This window comes from Megascapheus bottae, chromosome 13, assembly GCF_031878675.1.
Source record: "Megascapheus bottae isolate mThoBot1 chromosome 13, mThoBot2.hap1, whole genome shotgun sequence".
NCBI lineage: Eukaryota > Metazoa > Chordata > Mammalia > Rodentia > Geomyidae > Megascapheus > Megascapheus bottae.
Window position 1 is genome coordinate 1,073,116 of NC_143521.1, and position 26,348 is coordinate 1,099,463.

Genomic DNA, 26,348 nt, shown 5'->3' on the forward strand with positions numbered 1-26,348 from the left:
GAAGGTGGGGGGAGGGAAATGGGGACCAAGATATGAGAAAGTATATCAATGTATGTGAAGTAATGCACCTTCTATCTGGTGAATATAATGCAATCCTTTTATGAATTACAATAAAAATAAATGAAAAAAAAAAGTAGTTTAAACAGCAGAGAGCTCATCCCGTGATAAGCCCAATGTCTCAGTGACCTATCTCCTGTTACCTGGTTAGGACTATAACCTGATGAAGTGCCGAAACAGATCTGTTCATTTGGTTACCACAATGATTATCCTCAAGTAGCTGCTTCCATGTTATGTGTGATTTACTGCTGGGATGAGCACAATTCTCACAACCGTGTGATAGTTGGCTACTGAGTCTGAAATTAACAAGAATACCAGGCAGATAGATTTCCTGCCTCACATGATATCCACTGCAGAATGTAATGCCATTTCCTTCCCACAATCTCATGCATGTAGGAAACTTTCTGTCACTGGGGATACAAAATGGTGGTGGGAGGGGTATGGAATGAATGATAACCTGCTAAACCACTTTCTGAGAAACCACTGGCTCTTGGTGTAAACTGAAAAGACTTTTCTAAAGTGAATTTTGCCTTGAAGCTGATAAGTAAGCTTGATTAGTCCTGTATCTAATTACTACATTTTAGAAATTATAAGAGGCTCCTGATCTTTTGCATTATATCTACGTGAGTGGCTTTGAGGACTGGATTTGGTACTCAGAGCATATCAATGAATATTGAGTTAATCAATATCTCTGGGGCTTTGCATTTCAATGGATGATCATTCCAGTAATATATTTCAATGCATCCATTGCACAGTCCTTCCAGATTTTTTACAGTAATTCATTTGAATAAAGATTATTGAAATTTTTAATCAGTCTCCTGAACTCAGATGAAAAATCCTAAAGGAGAAACACATGGAATATGAAAGAACAATGCAATTGATCTCTCCAAAAGTCCACAACTGATAAAATGGTAACAAAGTAGACAAGATCTTTGACAAAGTCAAAAGAAAGATTTGTGGAATTGCCAACAAAGGCAAAAATAAACACCTGAATAAATTTAAAGGGGAATTTTAAAAAGTTTCTGAATGTAATAAGATAGCTTTTTATATGAAAGGGAAATTTAATGAAGATAGAGAAATCTAGAGTTGGGGAAGAGTGGAAATCATATTAAATTATGAAAAATGAAAAGTTCAATATATCAAAAAACTCAGTTCTAAGAGTCAGTAATAGACCAGATTAATTTATAGGTAGAATTACTAGGATTTAAAGGCAAGGTAGATGACTTGAAACATTAAAACAATAAAGAAAGAAAATGAGAAATTATGTACAAAACATACAAGAGCTCTGGAAAATACTAAAACATCACACCTAAGAATCATGTACATATACTATCAGAGAAGATAAAAACTAAAGAAATGGAAAATATAATCAACAAAATAATAGTAGGAATTTTACCAAATAATGGGAAAGATGTAACTTCATCCAGGTAAATACTACCAAAGAGATAATATTAGAAAGAAAAAAAGGAAAGAAATAGAAAACAACATATCAGCAAAGGCACATTTGCAACTTGTTGAATCTGATGTGATACCAATTTTTTCTTCTTAAACTATTACCCTTCAGCTACTATCCTCAAAATTTCTTCCTCCTGATTAGCTAGAATTACAAGCATGAGACACCATACCAGAGAAAGAATTAAATTTTTTTCATTTGTTAAAACATATAATGTTTTCTTACATATATTAATTTGTGTCTGTGGCATACAAATCCTCAGCTTAATTTTAATTGTGTTCTAAAATCTATGTGCCAGTGATTGTATATAGAGAGTCTCTTCTTGAATACTTGTTTGTTAAACATGACAATTGAAATATGATGCAAAAATCAACGTGAATAAGTTCTTTAAAAAATCAACATCTATTAGTTGTACAAGGAGAGTTTCATGGTGATATTTCCATACATCTGTACATAATACATACATTGTACCCTGATCAAAGTCATCCTTTGTCATTTTACCTTATGCCTCATCCATATTCTTAAAATAATTACAACTGTTTTTATTGTTTTATTTTCATACTCGCAAATAAAATGCTTTGACCATAAAAAACATAAATAAAATTGTAGAAAGTAATATGCAATGAAAAAGGCATGTCTCAGAAAGAGCTACCATTTTTTCTCTACCATTTGTAGAAGCTAGAAGAGGCCAAAACAAAAGAAAGGCAGACTGACATGAGTGGCTCATGTCTACAATCCTAGTTATTCAGTAGGCTCAGTTCTGAGGACCTTATTTAAAAGTCATCCAGGGCTGATAGTCTGAAAGGTTTTTTTTTTTCCTCAAACAACAAGCAAAATGCTGAAAGTATAGGTGTTGGCTCAAGTGGTAGATGTTAGCCTTGAGGAAACAAAGCTAAAACATGAAGCTGAGTTCAAATTCCAGCACAAATGTACAAAAGAGCTCTGTCTTTGTGACTGTTATTCTTAATGTACTTTTTTCTCTTAATGTACTTAATGTACTTTTTTTCTCTTTTTTCCCCCATATGGTTAATTTCATGTACTTACTGTATCTAACTTTGTTACCTGGTATATTGTATATCCATTTGTTTGAAATAAAGAAAGGAAGGGGGAAAACAAGATTATTGGGAGGGCGTAGGAGAGGAAAGGGGGACAAAAACATAAGAAGGGGTATCAAGTTTTGAGAAGTAATGCCTGATGAGTGTAATTATAATGTCTCTATACATTATCCTGACAATAAAATACAATAAAAAAGAAATGTTCTTGTTTCCCTACTTACATAACTGTAACCGCTCTGTACATCACTTTTAAAATAAAATTTAAAATAAAAAAGAAAATCAAAGTTGTGAGAGCAATGGATGATGAATATGATCAGTCCATTAAAAATATGGTGATTATCCTTATAACGCATGATTTAATGTAACATAAGTTGGGATAGTAACTTAAAGAAAAATGCATCTTAATTAAAATTTTAAAAATTTACTTGACTATTAAACATTTTTATGAACTAGATATAAAAATATGTTGCATATACTGCAAATTTTCTCTAATCTTGGATTTAGGTAAATACTATTTATTATGATTTTCACATAGTTCTTTTGAACCGGTCATAGCAACTACTAGAACTAAGATTTTTTTTTTTTTTTTAGAACTAAGATTTTTAAAGACAAGGATGTTACTGAAAAAAAAACGTGTGACATGAACTCATGTCATCTGTGAGGCGTGTGTGATGTGTGAGGTGGAAGAGTTCTGTAAAGGATTTCTATTTCTGTTCAAAATATAAAATGCCTCATGTGTCTTGCCCTGCAGGACATATTGGAAACTACAAACATTGCTGTCATCACAGTTGGAATCTATCACACCTGCTACAAAAAGGTGCATCTCTAAGTAGCTTTATTCTTGTTACAGTAGTGGTTCATAGTTTGGATGACAAAAAAGGAAACTGGATGGAGTCCAGGCTCTGTCATTACTAACTCCATGAGATGTTTATTTTGTTGAAACTTGTTCGCCTCATCCATAATATTAAAATAATGAAAATAAATAGTATCTGTCTCACAAAGCTGTTGTACACTATTAAATGGGATAAATAATGTTACCACTTAAGCATGTGTCAGATTATTTACATTTGGTATTATCATGGAGTCTTTATGTAAAATGTGTTTCTTTGTAATTTTATCTTTAAGTAGTTGGACAAAGCAATTTCCTTTAACAAACTAGTTTATAAATACAATGTATATTGCTCAATGCCATGCCTATCAACATTCTCAGCCACCCCTCGCCAAACATCTCTTACCTCACTCATTAATTCTGTAGAATACAATACACATTGGATTTTTTTTTTTTGGCCACTCCTGGGGCTTTGAACGCAGGGCCTGGGCACTATCCTTCAGCTTTCTCAAGAGCACAGTTCTACCACATGAACCGCAGAAGAACTTCCAGCTTTTTCTGTGTATCTGGTACATAGGAATCAAACGCAGGGCTTTGAACATGGCAGGCAAGCCCTCCACCACTAAGTCCACACTCCCAGTCCACAACGGATTTTTTTCCTTTGTCAGTTCTGGGTTTGAAATAAGGGACTGAACACTGTTCTTGGCCTTTCTCAAGGCTAGAGCTCTACTACCTGAGCCATAGCACCATTTCAGGCTTTTTCTATATATGTGGTACTGAGGAATCAGTGGTCTTCGTGCATGATAGGCCAAACCCCTGGCCCCACATTGGTTTTTTGACAGCATACATTCTTCCCTTCTTCCACTCTTTATTCATTCACCCTGGAGTACCTGCTTCCTAATCCTTAATTTTTCTGAACTTTGATTTTGCCTTTCTAAGAATTACATTATTTGAGATCTCCATTGAATCTACCACACTTCAGTAAATATATTTGTGTATACTTATATATCACCCAATATTTTTACTAATAAGTTCAAAAGCTAAATTTAACTTCCACAGAACAGGGAAAATATGCACCCTTTGCTTCTTTGGGCCTGACTCATGGGCATAGTGGTAGAATGCTTGCCTAGCATACATGAAGACTGGGGTTCGATTCCTTGGTACCACATACATAGAAAAATGCTGGAAGTGATTCTGAGGCTCAAGTGGTAGAGTGCTAGCCTTGAAGAAAAAGCCCAAAGACAGTGTTCAGACTCTGAGTTCAAGACCCAGGACAATAAATAAATAAACAAACAAACAAACAAACAAATAATTTGAGGCAGCTGTGGCCAGGCCGCACCACCTCTGCACTGTGCATAGTGCCCTGCCACCTCCATGGGGTTTCCTTCTGGCTCAGCCTCTCTTTTCGGTTATAGGCCATAGGCTTTCCGCTCATTGGGCATCTTAGACATGTTGAAAAAGATATTCTGATCCCTAAAATAATGAGAGAAAAAGCCAAAGAGAGATGTTCTGAACAAGTTCAAGATTTTACAAAATGTTGCAATGCCACTGGAATTCTTTTTTTTTTTTTTTTTTGCCAGTCCTGGGCCTTGAGCTCAGGGCCTGAGCACTCTCCTTGGACTTTCTCAAGGCTAGAGCTCTACCACTTGAGCCTCAGCACCATTTTTGGCTTTTTTCTATGTATGTGGTACCGAGGAATCAAACCCGGGTCTTCGTGCATGCAAGTCAAGCACTCTGCAACTAGGCCAAACTCGCCCTGCCACTGGTATTCTTATGGTAGTCAAATGCTGAAAAGTAAATTCTGCCTTGAAAGAATGTCTCACTATTTACTATAATTGTAATGCCTACACCACAGGACCATCACTAAGAAGACCACGGAGAGCCAGACGTTCCAAAATGCAAAAGAAAGGCTTTATTCAGGTGGGCTGCAGCTCAGGCCTCATCCTACACACCCATACAATGGAGCTTATGAGGAAGCCCCTAGGTGAAATTTTACAGGGCTTATAAAGGCAAAGACCACAGAGTTACAACAGCTGGGTGTTTGAGTAAGATAAGGTAGTGGTTAGGGACATTACAGGGTGGCCAGTTGAGTCGTAATTAGCTGCCTTGAGAGTAGTTTTATGGCTTAGAAAACAAATGCTGTCCCTAGAATTTACACGAGTTGTGGCTAATTTTAACACAGACAGGTTAGTTCCTGGAACTTATGGGCACCACAATTCTGTTTCTTTAATTTGTGTGCACTTTTGGGTCACTCATAGTTTATATAAACAACAAGATGGTTACTGCCTCAGAATGGGGGGGTGCATTTTAGCTCCTCAATAATGATCCAGCCTTTTATGAAGAATGCAAAATGGAGTATCTGAAAGAAAGGGAAGAATACAGAAACACCGGTAATCCTACCAAGAAAAGGCTGCAGAAGCTTCCCACAAGTATATAGACCAAAATGTTCAATGAATCAGCAGCTCTCATATTTATAAAGATCTTTTAAAACGCATATGAAATAATGAAATTCAGAATTTGGTTGCTTTGTTCCAATTATGGAAATATTTTATATGAAATAAAGCCCTTTATTTTAGCATTTTGGTTTATTAAATATGGCAAAAATTATAAACCTTGATTTTTACATCATATTTCAAATGACTATTTAACAAACAAGTATTCAAGAAGGGAATTTCTATATGCTATCACTGGCACTTAGATTTTAGAACATAATTAAAATTATATGGAGGGTTTGTATGTCATAGATACATATTAATCTATGTAATAAAACATTATGTCTATAGAGTCATAGATTTTTATGTCTGTGTAGTTGTGTTTATATTTCCAATACCATGTCCATAGCATTGGGTACACAAATATTGAATCCTCGCTCTTGTACTGTGCTTTTAAATTTCTTTACATATAGGGAGATCAGTGGAAGATGGTGGTGGTTCAGTGTGAGTCTTTCTGAGCTCTTGCCAAGATATCAGTTCTAGCATTTTAGGGGAAACTTCATACCCAAAGATAGATCCTCAGTAAGCTTTAACACCACAGAGATCTCAGTCAGAGAGGAAAAAGGCAGAAAACAGGCACAAGAAGACAGCGTGATGCACCAATGCGAGCAGTGCAGGAGGAATTTCAATACCAACTTTACACTCTATTACAGAGCTATAGTGACCAAAACAACTTGGTACTGGCACAAGATCAGGGCTGAAGACCAATGAAATAGAACTGAGGACCCAGATATTAACTCACAGACCTATGGCTACCTATGCTTTGATAAGGGAGCCAAAAAAATATAGAATGGAATAAAGACAGCCTCTTCAGCAAGTGGTGTTGACAGAACTGGTTAAGCACCTGTAGAAAATGAAAGTTGGATCCTTTTTGTTACCCTAAACCAGGATTAACTCCAAATGGATCAAAGACTTCGAGGTAAAAGCAGATACACTGAAAATTTTAGTAGAAGGAATAGGAGATACACTAGGTCTCCTTGGCAAAGATCGAAACATTCTTAATAAGGACACAGAAACAAAACAAATCAGAGAAAGTCTGGATAAGTAGGACTGCATTAAACTGCAGAGCTTCTGTATGGCAAAGGACATAGCCAGCAAATTAATTAGAAAGCCTACAGAGTGAGAAAAGATCTTCTTCACTTACCATACAACAGACAAAGGCCTCTTATCTAAAATATAGCAACAATTCAAAAAATTGAATCACTCCAAAATTAATCTCTAAAGAAACAACCATTCCATTTAAAGATGTACCAAAGACTTAGAGTTTTTTTCTGAAGAGGAAATAAAAATAGCATATGGAAACATGAAGACATGCTCTACAGCTTTGGCCATAAAAGAAGTGCAATCAAAACAACTCTAAGATTCCACCTCACTCCAGTTAGAATGGCCAGGATCAAGAAATCTAATAACAAAAGATGCTGGAGGGGATGTGGCCAGGAGGGATCACAAGTACACTGTTGGTGGGAGTGTAAACTCGGATAACCACTATGGAAAACAGTATGGCGGTTCCTCAAAAGACTAAACATAGAATTCCCATATGACCCAGCAATTCCACTACTTCGCATTTACCCAATCATCAAGAAACAAGGACATACTAAATCCAGTAGCAGAATGATGTTCAGAAACCAACCCAGATGAGTGGAACAACAAGATGTGGCATTTATACACAATGGAATTCTACGCTGCTGTCAGAATGAGCAACATTGCCCCAGTTGTAAGGAAAGACTTAGAAAAAATCATATTAAGTGAAGTAATCCAGACTCAAAGGAACATAGGCTCAATGGTTTCCCTCATTTGTCATAATCAGTAGAAACCTTGGGCTCTCCTAGCAGAGATTTGCAATAGAGCAAAACCTTGACGCTAAATGAAAGGATCTCTAGGATACAGAAACATAAGCCATATAATGAATGATTGTTGTCCTTAAGGTACTATGTTATCTCTCATCTCTTTTACTGTCCCTTGGTTATCTCATATTGTTACAGTATCTGACTTTGTTATCTGATATATTGGATATATTTGTATTTGGTTATTTGAAATTGGATAGGGAAGGGGGGAAAACAAGTTGAGGGGTGGGGGTGGGGGGAGTGAAATGGGGACCAAGTCATGTGAAAGGGTATCAATGTATGTGAATTAATGTACCTTCTATCTGGCAAATATCATGTAACCCTTCTATTAATTACAATAAAAATATATGAAAAAAGTATACTCACATTCTCTTCTTGTTTGTTAAACACATCATTTGAAATATGATATAAAAATCAATGTTAGTAAATTCTTTAATAAAAAATTTAAAAAAATCCCATCTATACTGCTAATCTGACAGCAAAATATAAACATTTTTCTCATAAAATAGGAATAACAAATGGATTGATGGAGTGATCTGAGTTTTTCATTTGTACATTAGATATTTAAATCACAAATATAAAATTACTCAAGCAAAACTGACCATTTCTAGCACAGCTTTTTTGACTGCTAAGCCAATACTTAATCAGAAAACAGCAAAATATTACCATATTAATACAAAATACAATTTTTACTTTATGGGGAGAAATAGAAGGTCTTCTTCCATTGAAGGGAAGCTAACCCCTAGAGTAAGTGATTGCTTAGGTTCATACAACTTCCCAAGAATACCCAGTATAATTTTTCTCTCTAATGGGCATTCAGTTAATGAGCAATTTACAAAACAATACTTGAATCTTCAAGATACAATTATTTATTCAGCAATCATACCACTCAATGGGGCATGCCAATATTTAAGATGATGATTATGAACCTTTGCTCATAATTTTTAACTGGGCAAGTGAGTAGATAGACTTTTTTTTTGCCAGTCCTGGACTTGAGCTCAGGGCCTGAGCACTGTCTTTGGACTTTCTCAAGGCTACAGCTCTACCACTTGAGCCTCAGCACCACTTCCGGCTTTTTTCTATGTATGTGGTACCGAGGAATCGAACCCGGGTCTTCGTGTATGCTAGGCAAGCACTTTAACCACTAGGCCAAACTCCCGGCCCAGGAGATAGACTTTTGAGGTCTGTTACTCTTTAAAAGTTCCTAAGACATTGATTACATTAAAGCCACAGTCTGCCTTCTAAGGGTAATGGACCTATTTTTCTGGACCAGAAGCATCCAGTTGGTAAAACAACTAATTTTGCAAATATAAATCAGTATTATTACTAACACTCTGGGTCAAAGATAGGTTTTTAATATTAGCAGTAGTCTGATAAACATGAAGAAATCTGGCATTGAGAAACAAAAAGTAGTACCTGACTAGAATTTTCATTTAAAAAATAGCTGTTTATTTAAATTCTTTTTCCTTTGTCCATAGGGTTTATATTTATTTTATTCCTTTCATCTCACTGAAAAGTGTCTGCAGGCCTCTTGATTTGGATTAGATTTGTGAAGTACTGTTGTTCATCAAAAACCTCAAATTGCTTGCGGTTTTTTTTTTTTTTTTGCTTTTGCTTTTTTCCTTCAAAGTAGTGGGTGTGTACTTTTTTGAAGATCAGTTTAAAAATTCTGTCCTATCTGGACTGCCTCTGATGTTAAGATTTTATGTATAGCATAAAGAAGCAGCTCTGACTTTATTTTCCTAAGAATAAAGACCTATTTTTCATATTTTTATTGTAATTAATAGAAAGGTTACATTTTATTAACCAGATAGAAGGTGCATTATTTTACATACATTGATACCTTTCTCATGTCTTGATCCCCATTTCTCTCCCCCCACCCTCACCCCTCATCTTGCTTTGCCCCCTTCCCTGTCTGATTTCAAATAACCAAATATGCATACAATATATCAGATAACAAGGTTAAGTACTGTAACAATATGAGATAACCAAGAGACAGCAAAAGAGATGAGAAATCACATAGTACATTAAGGATAACAATCACTCATTATATGGGTATTGTTTCTATATCATGGAGTTCCTTTCATTTAGTGTCATACTATATGGCCTTATGTACCTAGGTTTTGTTCTATTATAAATCTCTGCTGGAAGAGCCCAAGGTTTCTACTGATTGTGAAAAATAAGGGAAACCATTGAACCCATGTTCCTTTGGTCCTGGGCAACTTTACTTAATATGATTTTTTCTAAATCTTTAAATTTCCTTACAAATGGGGCAATGTCATTCTTTCTGACAGCAGCATAAAATTCCAATGTGTATAAATACCACATCTTGATGATCCATTCATCAACTGAGGGGCATCTGGGTTGGATCCATATCTTTGCTATTTACCTGGTATTTGTATGAACTAGTCTACATTGCTCCTCCCTCCTCACCCTGATTGAACTATTGGAGACTAGAAGCTCAAATAAATCTTTCTTTTCTAAAATGTTTCTAGGAAAAACAATGCAGAAAATCAGTACAGTGAATAGGGTAGTTACTGTGACATAACCAGATAATGTGGTTAAGGAGATCTGTAACAGTATTGAGGGAAAAGTGTGGAGAAGATGGCTGGAGAAGTCTAAGAATGCTGTAAGCAGAGCATAATTGGAGATATTGGCAGTTGCTCAGAAGACTAGGTGGCCTAAAAGTATGTTGTGACCACCTTTAGTTGGTTAGAAATATATTGGTGGAAATTGTACTAGAGGACTTTTATGTTCCATCTGGGCAAGTAATTTATATTCACTTTACCAGTGGTCTGAGAATTGGAATGAGGTTGAATTTAAATGAAAGGCTTTAATTCATTTGGTGGAGCAAATTCTAAGAGAAATTTCAAGACAATGTGATATGTGTCATGGGATATTGCTGGTTGTTTTAAGCCAGATTTAAAGAGAGAATTGGAAGCAAAGAGAAGAGCAGAAATAGCTTTAAAATACATGTAGCCTAATTGACACTGATGGCTAATTATAGTAATAATAGCTATTCAGGATGCTGAGATTTGAATAGCAACGTACAAATTCAGCCCAAGCAAAAAATTCTGTGAGACTCTTATCTCCAATTAACCAACTGGAACTAGATATGTAACTCATGTAGCAGAGTGCTAGCCTTAAACACAAAACTCGGGGATAGCACCCAGGCCCTGAGTTCAATGATAAAAACAGCTCTCTGTTACAACACCCCCCAAACACATAAGCAACCTAAGCAGAAGTGCACTGAAAAGAAGGTTGTAGATGTTAAAGAGATGAGTGCTTTAAAAAGGCAAATACTTCAGAATAGGACAATAGAAAATATACCTTCAAAGACATCTCAGAAATCGGTCAGGTCTTACCAATTTTTGACTGAGATAAAATTTTAACTCATTCAAAGATTTTCCCAGTATATGAAGAAGTGAGTCATCAGAACAGAGGTTAGAAGACAGAGGAGTTGGAATCATTATGATAACCACACAGGGAAAAGAGGGTATCATCATAGTAAGGAAGAACGTAGGAACATGGCATGGTATGTAGTTTGAAGATGATGTTGAATTAGATGACGTGGAGAATGGCAGTCATATCAGTGTTGGGCATAAAATTGTGATTCTACAAAATATTGTAGTTATTGGTAATGGCAGCATCTTAGGCAGAGATATTTAAAGATCTTAACTCTTGATCTGTAAAGGTTATGGACATGTAAACTGAAATAGGCAAGAGCTAATGTTCGAATTAGAGACAGTGCTTTGAAGAGAAAAGTTAGATGTATTTGGAAATTTCAGTTTATGACCAGGTTTTGGTAGAAGATGGTAAAGTAAACAGTAAATTATTTACTTTAATGGAAGGAGACCCAACGTTGGATTTTTATGAAGGCAAGAAGAATGCAAATAAAGTCAAAGGATAGATTTGAAGTAAAGTGAATTCCTACATCGCAGAAGAAAGCCAAACATTTTTAGGCAAAAACTACCCACAACCATTCTACTCTACGGATTACATAGATACCTCAAAAGCTAGAAATAAAAGCATGAAGGTAGTTCTATAAAGGTTCAGAATATGATCATTTGCTTTGGGGAACCAATATTAGAATTGTGATGCAACAGGTGCAGAGTGATACTGATACTTTCCTTCTTGAGTTATTTCATAATACCAAAAACATATTCTTGATACTTATTTTTTAAGGTTTTGTGGACTTTTCTACATCTGTTTTCAAACCCAACAAATCCATCTGTCTGTCTGTCTGTCTGTCTATCTATCTATCTATCTATCTATCTATCTATCTATCTATCTATCTATCTACCTATCTGTCTATCTAAACTATCTATTATCTATGGTTTCTGTTCACCAGTTAACTCTATATATCTATGGTTTCTGTTGGCCAATTAACTCTAATAATCAGTTTAATTGCTGAGTATGAATTCTATGAATAGAAAATCCTGCCATACTGGAGACCTACATAATCAGATATCACTTTTTTTTCCTTCCAGAGAGTATGAGAATATCATAACTTGAATCATGAATATTCTCCTAAGGCTCTTGTGTTGAAGGCTTGATCCTTAGCCTGGGACACAATTGAGAGCTAGTCGAATTACTGGGAGGTGGATGCTAGTGTGATTGCTTCAGAGCTTGGGGAGTATGCACTTAAGGGGACTTGGGAACATCATCTCATCTTCTTTCCTTTGTTTTGCTTCCTCATGGCAACAAGGGGAGCATTCTCCTCTGTCCTGTGTTCCCAGAATGATGTCTGCCTTGCAATGATCCCCCCTAAAACTGACCACACAGATATGGAGGGAAGGAAATCTCATCAATTGTGAGTCAACATTAATCTTCATTCTTCATAAGTTGATTTTCTCCAGCCCTTCTTCATATCAATGAAAAGCTGATTAAGGCAGAAGATTGTTTCAGTAAATAAAATCCTCTGGTAATTATTTTCAAATAATTTGAAAATTCCAATATTATCAACAATGTGGAATGAGATTTAGAAACCACAAATTATTCCATTGTACAGATGTGGAAATCAAGACTTAGAGAATCTATTTCATTTGTGTAGATTTTTAAAAACTATATTTCAGTTATATCTACATATAATATATATTTCATGTGTAGTCAGAGGAGAATACTAAATGAATCATTTCCAAGCATTTTAGCTCTACATATTTACATACAAATAATGTGATAATTATGTGATTTATATTTATTTATTAGGGTAAGTCTAGAAGGAATTTTATTAGGCAAGATATTGCCAACCTACTTTCAGGGTGAAAACAAAACAAAAAATCAAAAACTACTTTGCCCTCAATTATTTAAATTAATGAGATTTCATTATGTTTGCAACTGATCTTCAAAAGGAATTTGTGAAATGCCTTGCTTTATAAATGGCTTTGAGTTTTTATGTCTTTTGGATGAAATTACATCTCAAAATCATTCAAGCATAAAGTAAATTGCTGCCTTTCTTTCACAGCAGGTGAGTATTTGTCCGTGAAAGAAGGTGCTAATTTCTGTGGAGGTGAATGCACTCAACTTCAGGGAAGTGCATCTCAGTGCTTCCCTTCCTCTGTGATTTAATCTTCTTAGAGAGATCACTTTCCTTCCAATTCTCTTTCTCTTTACCTCTTTGTTTCTTTTTCTTTGCCTTGCTTCATCTTCTTCCCAATGACATAAATATATACAGGTAATTACATCCTTGTTTTATTCTTTTTGCTTTTCAGCTTCTAGTATAAAATGAATGTTGCGGTTTTTCTCTTTTTTCCTATGAAGTGGGATTGTGACATCAAAAAATTCAAAATTTAAACTAAACCAGAATAAATGAAGTATTTTCAAAATCAATAATGGAATGCACAAATAAAAGTAGATAGTGAAATAAGATAGGCATTTTGGCATTTGTTTAAATCAATAAACAACTGAATTTGAGGTGGATAGTTCAATATGATATTTCCACAGATATGGATAACAGCTCTCTGTGTCAATTTCTCCATGATTCTCTTAGCCTGCTCTTCAGGTTTAAGGACACTTTTTTTAGCTATGCCTGCTTATGTTCCACAACAATGCTCAAGGAAAACAAGAAAAGACTTCTTTAAAGCTAATTTTTTCTATTGTATATTTTCCCTGAGGACTGTGCTATATGTGAGATTGTAGCTGTAAAGTTGTGCATCCAGCATTTGCTGTCACAACACACATGCCAAATTTTGTTAAAACAGGAGATGCAACGTATAAAAAAAAGATAGGTACACACCAGAGAATGTTAATTTTTACCTCCTGTTACCAAGTGTGTGTGAATATCTTTTACAAAGGCAAATTCTGCAGACTCATTATACAAGTGTCATTTCTAAGTGTACTGCAGGATTATAGGCTAGTGGCTAGCAACTCTTTTCACAGTGATATCAGGAAAAGGAAAATAACTCTTTACCAGTAATCTTTAAAGTTATTGATGATACTTGGAATAGTTTATTGCCAATATATTTATCAATTAACCCAACAAAATATGATCTATTATTGTTTCTATTTACAGATGAGAAAACTTGGCTAAACAGGTAGTAAGTATTAGCTAAAGCCACAAATGACAACCACAATTTAAACACTCTGCCAAGAATTTGAGAAAGAATCTAAGTGGCCATGTAAATTTTACTTCAAAAATGCTACTTATGGGCTTGGAGTTTGGCCTAGTGGTAGAGTGCTTGCCTAGCATGCACAAAGACCCGGGTTCGATTCCTTGGTACCACATACTTAGAAAAAGCCAGAAGTGGTGCTGAGGCTCAAGTGGTAGAGTTCTAGCCTTGAGAAAAATCCAAGGACTGTCCTCAGGCCCTGAGCTCAAGCCCAGGACTGGCAAAAAAAAATGCTACTTATGAACTGGCTGCTGCATTTTGGGCTTTACATATGGGCATATTTATATGGAGATAGCATTGTTAGTTGAGGCTGCAATGATCCATACGCATTCAAGGCAGTCTTCTGTATCTTGAACCCTATTTTTTCTTTCTTTTTATGTATTCATTCATTTATTTTACTAATGGGGCTTGGACTCTGGGCCTGGGTGCTGTCCCTGAGTTACTTTTGCTTAAGTCTAGCATTCCAGCATTCTAGCCACAGCACCACCTCTGGCTTTTTCTGTCATTCATTGGAAATAATCTCATGGGCTTTTCTACCCAGGGTGACTTCAAACAGTGATTCTCAGATCTCAGGCTCCTGCATAACTAGGATTACAGATATAAGCCACCTTGCTCTGTACTATAATTTCATATAGCTTCTTTTATGTTGAATGTGATTTTAGAAGCACTGCTTTTCTGGTCACTGCTTGATAATTACCTGGTACATGCTGCTTTTCCCCACTGATGGATATACACTGCATGCTCATTTCATAATGTAATACTCATATAGTAATGCAAGCTAGTCATTGTATTTAAATTGTAGTCCATTCTTATTTTCCAGACACCAAAATATTTTGAACAATATGAAAGTCAGACACTGTAATAAGAAGGAGGAAAAACACATCTGATGTCTTATCTACTTGGCAAATTGTAAATTTAAATTTGCCTATGATCCATCTGGTGTAATTTTGAATTAATGGAAATATTTGAAGGAGTATATAATGTGTGTGTTTTGGGATATTAACCCGAATATGTATTAATGATTACTGTAGGGAAACCAAAAAAACTAAATAAATTTACATTAGGACTCTCATCCCCAAATGGAACATCAGTACTGCTGTTTATACTTTTCTATTTCTCCTAGATATTTTAGCCAATTATTTTTCTGAAATTATTTATACTTACTTCATTTTTGTACATTCATACATTTTTGTGGTTCCTGGGCTTGAACTTGGTCTGAGTACTGTCCCTGAGCTCTTCAGCTCAAGGCCACCTCCCTAATCTTGAGCCAAGCCCCACTTCTCATTTTCTAGAGTTTAATTGGAGATAAGTCTCAGGTTCTTTCGTGGCTGAGCTGGCTTTGAACTTTGATCCTCAGATATCAGCCTCCTGAGTAGCTAAGATTACAGGCCTGAGCTACCACACCTGGGTTACATTTATACTTTTTTATTTAAGCTCTATTGTTTAGTTCTCCAAGCCTGAGGTACTTCGAAATTTCATAATATGGGTGGCACAAGCACACTGTTTGGATATTATATAATAAGTTATTTTTCTAGAGTTTAGTCTCAGATGCAACAGACCATGTTGAAGAAATCCAGGCATGTGCTTCCTTTGTTTATTCTGAGTACAGAAGATCGAAAGGCCTTCTTTGAAATTTTTTTCAAAGTCCTTAACCATAGAATTCTCTCAGAAACACCAAAGTGCAGGTTTATCACATAAATACCTTCAGAAAATATCATGATTGTTTTCTTCTTGTAACATATTTATTTACTTATAATGCTTAACAGCCATTTCCGTTACTTCTTAGGCAGCACTTCTGGACTTGCACTGACAGAATGCTATGTATCTATCTTCCTATAGTTTATAAAAATATATCATGGGTTTTCAGGCATTGTGTGCCTAAAATCAAGCCCGGATTTGTATATACTTCTTATTTAGAGAAGTGCTAATAATTAAACAGCATTAAGTCTTTTATGAGCAAGACTGTCAACCATGACTCAAACACAGTCCAAAAATGTGAAAGATAATCCCAATGTCAATAGAAATGAGAGCTGTAAATTAATTGCTTCAAAATTTCTAAAATAGTCCAAGGAACAAATTTGCTGATGTAGATTTTGTTCAATTTTATTCTTATTTATTATTTCTACCCACCCAAATCTATATATCCATTAAAGTAGTTTTATTGAAACATTTTTGTTTTTCTTGGGAGTTTTAATTTTTCTCCTTCCATTCTGGGACTTGAACATAAGGCCTTATGCTTTTCCATGGCTTTTCTGCACAAGGCTGACTCCCTACCACTTCTGTCTACATGGCTACTTCTAGCTTTTGCCAGGTTTTTCTAAAGGGTCCGACTTTGAACCATGATCCTCAGATATAAGCCTCTTGAGTAACTATGATGACAGGCAAGAGCCATCAGTGCTTATTTTAACAGAAAACATTATAGATTTCCTAATACTTTCCTCTTCATGTAATCTAAGCCTATCTTAACTGTAGGCCCATGACATCACTAACATTTTATCAAACAGGAGCATTATGAAGTGGCTATATATTTATGTTGCAAGTCATTCTCATGATGACTTTGTTTTAATTTTAGTTTTGTCTGTTATGCTTGTTTCTAAGATAGTTTTATTAAACAAGTAATAAGGAGGAATGAGTACAGAAGGATGAATATGGAATCATGTAGGAGGTCACACATGCTGAGTGTAAATATGCTGCAGAGAATGAACACTATCACAAATACTGAATTGAGACATTTTAGCCAGTACTCATAGCTAATTTAACATCCCAGAATGACTCAATAAATGCTATGTGTGACCAGACAGAAATCAACCTTTTCAAACACAAAAATATTTCCTTTGGTTTGTTGTGATGTTTCCTTATGTTTAATAGGAATAAGTTTGTGTTTTTTACATAAACTGAAACAACTGTACAGTACAAAACCATAAGCAGTAGACAGGTATGTCTGTGGTTAGTAATGCTATAGTATCAAAAATCTGGGAGTAATGAATATGAAAGAGAACAAATATTGTATGTGTTTATTTCAGATAATTGGGGGGACTTCTACACTCCCTTTTAAAGAAAACGTTCATGATTTGTTATGATTTGTTGTATTGTGCACATGTCATTATTCTGAGGTGAACATGGCCACACTATGCTGCAAACAGCCATTGAGCTACTGTCTATGTCTTTTCTGAAGTCTGTGTAAACTAGCTGGGGAGAGCAAACACGGGAATTGAACAGAGGTATATTCACTCTAGATGGTTTGAGGCAAAAATCAGTCATTAAAAAATTTAACAGCTATGTATGATTTGAAAAACTGGAAAAACAGAAACAATATTTTAATTACTTGTACCCACAAATGGCTTTTCCAGCATATGTTTTTCAAAATGTAGTTATATCTGTGTCTTTCTTCCACACTTCATCACCAAAAATGCATAAATCACTGTAACAAAAAGTGATTCTGATTAAGAACCCAGATGCCCTACTGCAGATGAATGAATACAAAAAAATGTGTCATATATATGCAATGGAATTCTACATAGCTAACAGACAAGATAAAATAATGGCATTGGCTGGGAAGTAGATGAAATTAGAGCAAATCATGTTGGTTGAGACAAGTCAAGACGAAAGGAACAAGAGGCACATGGTATCCTTAAATGTGGATATTAGATTCAAACAGTACAAGAACGATGACTCAATATTTGGGTACCCAAGGTTATGGACATAATCTTGGAGATATAAGCATAACTACATAGACATAAAAATCTATGATGGGCTATGTACTCTATAGATGTAATGATATATTATATAGATTGATATGTATTTATGACATGCAAATCCTTAGCTTAATTTTAATTATGTTCTAAAATCTATGTGCCAGTGATTATATATAGAAAATCCTCTTTTGAATACTTGTTTGTTAAACATGACATTTGAAATAGGTTGTAAAATCAATGTTAATAAAATCTTAAAAAAATTAAAAAGTCCTTATTTGAATGGTCGAGTTCTTAAGTATAAATACAATGCAATTCTAAATATTATATTTATCAGTTAGCTGTCTGATATTATAACAAATATATAAGGTAATCAATTTAGGAGGATGACAATTATTTTGAGTCACTGTTTCTGAGTTTTCTGTCCATTACAGGTGGGCCTCTTTCTTTTAAATTAATGGTGAGCCAGCATATTTTAGCATGAATGGGAGATGGAATAAGCTGCTTAATTCATAGCCAGAAAATAAACCAAAAGATGTAGAAAAAGCATACCAAGCACACCTTTCACACATGTCACCAGGTTCAATTTCTTTCTCTTGTTGCCTTTTATTTTTCTTTTTAGTCACTCTTGGGGCTTGAACTGAAGGCCTAGGCACTGTCTCTGACACTTTTTATCTTTTTATTCTCAAGGCACTGCTGCCTTTTTTTTCCCCCGTGGGTTATGGGGCATGAACATTGCCTGGGTGCTGTCCCTGGACTCCTCAGCTCAAGGCTACCACCCTACCCTTGAGCCAAGCTCCATTTCCCATTTTCTAGAGGTTAATTGGAGATAAGAACTTCAGGTCCTTTTGTGCAGGGCTGGTTTTGAACCTTGATACTCAGATCTCCGCCTTCTGCTTAGCTAGGATTACAGGCCTAAGCCACCATGCCCAGCTCACTGCTTCTTTTTCTGGGTAGTTTATGAGAGCTAAGAGTCTTACAGGATTTCCTGCCCAGTTGGGATGTGGCCAGAAAGGAACCTCCTACTGGATTGGTGGGAGTGTACACATATGCATCCAACTCTGGAAAGAAGTATAAAAAAGACTAAACATAGAGCTCTTCTTTGACCCAGCAATCCCACTCCTGGGCATATACCCAAAGTCCATAGATAAGGCCATATTAAAGCTAACAGCACAATCATGCTCACTGTAGCATTATTTACCATAGCTAAGATATGGAGCCAACCCAGATGCTCCTCAGTAGATGAAAAGATCAAGACAATGTGGTATTTATACACATTAGAAATCTTTGTTGCCATCAGAAAAAATGTCATTTCCCACTCATAAGGAAATGGAAAAATGAAAAAAATCATATTAAGTGAAGTAAGCCATATCCAAAGAAAAATTGGGTTCTTGGTTTCCCTCCAACAGAGTATCACAGTAGCTCAAAAGTTATGTGCATATAGCCATATAGGATGAAGCTAATTGAAATGAACTCAACGATACGGTATATTACACATATTTATTTGTTTATTTGAAATAGAGAAGGGAAGAGGAAAAACAAGATGATGAAACAAAGGACAAAGGGAAACCAATGTAATGGTGATATTCACAAGACAATATATCAGAAACAAAATTTACAACTTATGGGGGATCTGGGAAGGCTAAGTGGGAGTAAAACATGGAAATGATTATCAATAGTTAAAGAGTAATTACTCACTACCTGATGAATATAACTGTAACCCATTTATACATCACTCTGACAATAAAATTAATTTTAAAAGAAAAGAAAATGTAGACATTAAGATTGTCTAAATGTAGCTCAAGTTTGGCTAAGAAAATAGTTATTTCTTATTTGTTTATGTATATTTTCCTTTAAGTCAGGATAAGCCTAATATTCTTGACTAATATTCTTGAATTGATAGGAAAGATTAATTCTTGAAGAGTTTCCTGTTCATAAAATCATGACACTTACACAAAGTTCAACATTTGCCTATCAGATTGAGTTTCATGAGTAAAAAAGGTATCTTCATTATAACTCTTTGGTTTGATCGACAGCACTCAAAGTGACAAAACAGAAAAAAACCACAAACATAAACTGGAAAAGGAAAGAAGGTAGGGAAGAGAAAATATATCCTAGCACAGAAATTAAAAAAATGTGATTTCCCACATTTAATTATAGAAAATATTAATATAACACTAAGAAATAACTTCTAAGTAAACAACTAGCCCAAGATTGCAAGTCAGATTTACTCTTCCACAGAAATTGTTTATTTATATCATATTAATCAATATGTTTGTATATTTGACAAAGTCAAAGGTCCTCTGTTTCTGAATCTGCTCTGAACTCCAGAGCTCAGGGCATCTCCTGCCTCATCCTCCTCATTAGCTCAGATTTCAAGTATTTGCTATTAGGCTTGGTTATAGCAGAATCTTTTAAATTGTGTTATATGAGAAAATACAAAGATATATACTTGAATAAAAGTCATCTGTGCAATACACCTTTTGCTAAAAAATAAATGAAAGAAAAATCCAGGCAAGGTGGCTCAGGCTTCTAATCCTACAGGCCTGTAATCCTAGCTATTTAAGAGGTTGAGATCTGAGGATCACTGTTCAAAGCCAGCCCAGGCACTAAAGAATGTGAGACTCTTATCTCCAATTAACCACTAGAAAAGGGGAATTGGGGCAGTGGTTAAGAGGGTAGGGTGGTAGCCTTGAGCTGAAGAGCTTAGGGACAGTGCCCAAGCCCAGAATTCAAGCCACAAGACCCATCAAAAAAAAAAAAAAAAAAAAGAAAGGATAAGAATTAGCATACTTGCTTGGAGAAAGATGTAAAAGTTCCATTGTTTCAATATACTGTAATCCAATTAAGATCTTGAGACAAGCTTGAACAGAGCAAGGAAGCAAGATAATATGGCTTCAATGATGTCTTAATCAAGCACTTGTATTTAATTTTACACAACACATTTAGGTTAAGGTGACTAAGGGGAATAGTATAATAGTATATGAAAGTGAAACTTCATCTATAACAATTTCTAGCTATTTTCACCCGCATGGTCTCTTGGTCCCTCTTTCTATTTGTATACCAGCAGCCTATATTTATTTTGAGACTTGGAATATTGTGATTTTGAAATTATAATTTAATACTCATTCTCTCTTTCTGGGTCTCTATCACAAACACAAACACACACATATACACACACTTTTCAAAGATAGAGTTACTATGATAGATTTGTCACTGATCTTAAGAAAAGGTTAAATATTTTATTTCCAGGAGCAATGGCGTTCTTACAGATTTCTTGCTTTTCTTACCGTTTCTCTAGTCACCTCAATTTCAGCTAATTTTTAAATCTGGTATCTCTGTGTTATCACTGTTGTTCAGATTGTAATTATTTCCAGTAACATCCATCTTAAGATAGCCAGAATCTTAATTTCCCTTGCTTGCAGACAAATCACAACTGATATACCTGTCTCACTGTTCTCTGCCCATATGCTAAGGTAAATTCTCCCTGAGAGTGTACCATAGTTACTGATGCACAGCAGTAAGAAAGCTAATCTTTGCTTATACTGCTGAAAAATTCATATTTTCAGGGACAAAATATTTGTTTTTTGTCGATAAGAAATTTTTCCCATAATTCTGCATAGCTATGAAGAGAAGTAAGATAAAAACAAATAGAATATTTATTGAAGTTAACATTTTAAATATGAACATATCTCATATCCTTGTACTATCTCTATTAATACTTTATCATGCATTCCTTCTAACAAGTACTATTACGGCTAACTGCTACTGCTACTGATGATTCCACTTATTTTGATAAAAGCCTACTTTTTCAAATGATCATTTGAAAAGGAACCAGAGTTGCATCTAATTTGCATATGAATCACATATATAAAAGGGAACTATATTTAAAGAATAATCTAAAAGTAATCTTGTTGCTAAATTCAACACTCAGCTAAATATTTAACCTTTTTGAATTTGTATAAGCTTTATCTTACCCGAGGTAATATAAGTAAAGATGACTAGTTCATGAACAAGATCTGTGATTTTAAATGCCAACTATTAACTATGTTCATTACACTAGTAACCATTACCAATTACACAAATGATAGATGTTTGAAAACCTATGTAACCACCATCTTTTCATGATATGAGTAATCATATTGCACAAAGCACAGAAGTTAAATATCAATTTACAAACTAGTGCCAGTGACTCACACCAATAATCATTATTTGAATCCAACCCCAGAAGGAAACTCTATGCTATGCTTCCCTCCAATTAACCACCAAAAATCTAGAAGTAGAGATGTGGTTTAAATGATAGTGTACCATCCTTGAGTGATCAAGCTAAAGGATAGTAACTAAGCCCTGAGTTCAAGCCCTCATACCAGAACACACACAGTATATGTCAACCATCCTTATAATCTTACAAGATTGTTGCTAACACTTAATATGAGAATTAAATCTTTTTCTCTTCATTTCAATATTGTCTCACTTCTTGTTCTTTCATTGTTTTATATGCCCCAGAAGTTTTAAAGTCATCCCTTGTGCATATTTTGTTGCTTGTCCTTGGAAGATTATCTCATGTTTTAATTCTTTATTATGGTATTGTTTTCTGCCAGTCCTGGGCCTTGAACTCAGTGCCTGAGCACTGTCCTTGGGCTTTGTCAAAGCTAGCGCAATACCACTTGAGCCACAGCACCATTTCTAGCATTTTCTATGTATGTGGTACCGAGGAATTGAACCTGCGTCTTTGTGCATGCTAGATGAGAACTCTACCACTAGGCCAAACTCCAGGTTTATATTATAATATTTTTTTCTTTAATATTCTTTCTTCTTGTAACTGATAGAGGGTTACATTATATTTGCCAGATAGAAGGTGCTTTATTTCACAAACATTGATACCCCTTCTCATGTTTTTCTCCCCATTTCCCTCCCTCCCAGCCCCATCCATCACCTTGTTTTCTCCCCTTCCCTATCTTTTTCAAATAAACATAAATACAATGTACCAGATAACAAGGTAAGATATCGTAACAATATGAGATAACCAAGGGACAACAAAAGAGTTGAGAAATAACACAGTACATTAAGAACAACAGTCACACATTATGTGGCTCTTGTTTCCATATCCTGGAGGTCCTTTCCTTTAGACTCATCCTATATGGCCTTAGGTATCTAGGTTTTGCCCTGTTGTAAACCTCTGCTAGGAGAGTCCAAGGTTTCTACTGGTTATGACAAATAAGGGAAACCATTGAGCCTATGTTCCTTTGAGTCTGGCTTACTTCACTTAATATGATTTTTTCCAAGTCTTTCCATTTCCTTACAAATGGGGGGATGTCATTCTTTCTGATGGCAGCATAGAATTCCATTGTGTATAAATACCACATTATTATAATATTTGAAATAAATACATATAAAAGTAAATCAGTGACTTCTCCATTTAGAAAAGTTTATTAATATATGAAAAGATGGGCATTAAATTGTGAGTTGTATTTTTTCTTTATGTTATTGCTGTCCTCTTAGGAGAATATGTAGTCAGTGCAGATGCAAACTTAATGTTAAATAGCTTGTTTTTCTTTTTTTTGCCAGTCCCTTGAGCTCAGTGCCGGAGCAGTGTCTTTCTCAAGGCTAGAGCTCTACCACTTAAGCCGCAGCAGAACTTCTGTATTTTTCCATGTTTGTGGTACTGAGTGTGAGGGAAGGGCTCTACCACTAAGCCATACTCCAGGCCCTTAAATAGCTTTTAGTTTGAGGTTGAAAGGTTTGGGAAACATTCAATCTGGTGAGGTAAAGATAAGCTGTAAGGAATCTTATGGAAGAGAAAGAGAGATAGGGAAATGTTTCTTGTTAGAGATTCAGTGTTTCTCTAGCAAAGTAACACTTTCGTAACAGACTAGGCACTGTGCCTGAGATTTTGTGCTTTGGGATAGTGCTCTACCACTTGAGCCACAGGTTCATTGTTTGCTTTCTTCACCTCTCCTCTCTCTTTTTAAGTGATTAACCATATGCAAAGTGTCAATCAAGTAACAGAAACTACTAATCACAAACTGGTGACATCTACTTATAGAATAAAAATTCTAGGCTGGATGAGTAGTCTATCAGTAGAGTGCTCACCTAGCATGCACAAAGCCCTGGGTTCAATTCCTCGATACCACATGTTCAGAAAAAGCAAGAAGTGGTGCTGTGGCTCAAGTGACAGGGCACTAGCCTTAAAAATGTGTCCAAGGACAGGGCCCAGGTCCTGAGTTCAAGCCCCAAGATTGGCAAAAAAAAAAAGAATTGCAATTCCTTTTGACATAGTTACATTATTCATATGTCTACTTCACAAGATTTTGTTCAAGTACAGTTTATATAATTACATATTTAAACAAAACTATGTCCCAGCCATTCCAAGTATGAAAATAGCGTCATTTCTTAGTGATTAGATTTTTTTAACTCTATTTTTCCATCTTTTCTTTTTTGGTACCGGGGATCAAACCTGGTGCATTGCACTTGCTAGGCAAGTGGTTTACCACTGAGCTACATCCTAGCCCCAGAGTTCATTTTGATAGACATCATTTTATATGAGCATATGCACATAGTAATTAATCCTTTGTGATCCTCTTCTGAGAATGACTTTTGGTTTTTTTTTTTTTCAGGGGTGGTGTTCCCTGCTTTGTCACTGTTTTTGATTTCTGTACCTTTTATCATGTATATATTTGTCTGTTTGGAGGGGAAAGTAAGGTGGAGCAAGAGATGGTGGGACAAAGGGTTAACAAATGTAGCAGTGATACTCAATAGACACTGTGTTGAAAATGAACTATACAAATTGTGGGTGAAAGGACTTGGTGGAAAATGGGAGAAAATAAGAGAAGAAATTTTTTCAAAAAGAAATATACTAGCCGGGTGCAGTGGCTTAGGCCTGCAATACTAGTTTACTCAGGGGGCTAAGGTTTGAGGATTGTGGTTCACAGCCAGCTCTGGCACTAAAACACTGTGAGACTCTCATTGCCAATTAACCACTAGAAAACCAGAAGTGGCACTGTGGCTCAGGGATAGGGTCAGAGCGTTGAACTGAAGAGCTCAGGGACAACGCCCAGGCCCAGTGGTAGAGCAGTAGCCTTGAGCTGAAGAGCTCATGGACAGGATCCAGGTGCAGATTTCAAGCCCCAGGACTGACAAAAAAAAAAGAAAAAAAAACTAAGATAACTGTAATCTCTCTTTACATCACATTTAAAATAAAGATGAATAAAATTTTAAAAAATCACAACCACACAGGCAAGAAAAAAAGAAAAGCCTTCTCATTTACACTCTGCTTTTAAAAGGGGCTGCTTGTCAGAAGTAACCCCATGGTAACCACCCTTGATTTTTCCTATACAGCTCCCAGCAGGACTTCAAAAGATGTGGCATCTGCAAGTGCAGCAGTCCATCCATACTTTGATTGTACTGTCTACTTCGCAACTCAGTGGACTCTGTGATCTGCGGGAGATCTGAAAAATTAGGTATTTTATGAATGACAAGTCTGAACATTAAATTTCATGTCTCTGTCTACATTTGTTTGAGTTGAGGCAGAAACAGAGCAAGAGGCACAGGGAGTTAGCAACTTCTCAGGTGTGGATAACATTTCTCTTTTGATATCATTTCCCCTTAGATGCTATTTCCAAGCTGACAATACGTGATGATATTTTAAGGAGGTGGGGGAGTAGGTGAAATAGGATCAAGTTGACTTGATATCAAATTGAAATATTTTAAAATCCATTGATTCCTTTTCCAAACTGATAACACTTCACAATATATTAGGGGGAAGCACGAGAAATAGGTTTTAATTGATATACAGTTACAAAAGGTAAAAAGTAGATGTAAATGAAGCAAATTCTATCAGAAAATGTTTGAGGCCAGAAGCGTGGCTAGTGCTTGCCTGGCATACATGAAGTCTGGAGTTCTATTCCACATACACAGAAAAAGCCAGAACTGGTGCTTTAGCTCAAGTGGTACAGTGTTAGCCTTGAGCAAAAAGTGTCCAAGGACAGTGATCAAGCCCTGTGCCCAAGCTCCAGGACTGGCAAAAAAAAATCTCGTAAAACAATTTGCTAGCCTTGCACAGTGGCTCACACCTATAATCCTAGCTACTCAGGTGGCTGACATCTGAGTGGCCAAGGACAGAGCCCAAGCCCTGAGTTCACAGCCCAGGACTGGCAAAAAATAAATAAATAAGTAAATAAATAAATAAATAAATAAATAAATAAGGAGAGAGAGAAAAGTAAAAAAAATCGAAATGAACTCTAACAAGGATTTTCGTCATTACTGTTCTTGTGATCTCTATACTCTGGACCTGCAGGACCAGGGGATTGCTGCAATTG

The 26,348-nt window shown here is 35.6% G+C and overlaps 1 pseudogene; it reads left to right on the plus strand.

Annotated features, from left to right (window-relative positions):
* Positions 1-4,875: 4,875 nt before the first annotated feature.
* On the plus strand, positions 4,876-5,831 carry LOC150055405 (COX assembly mitochondrial protein homolog; annotated as a pseudogene).
* Positions 5,832-26,348: the final 20,517 nt, after the last annotated feature.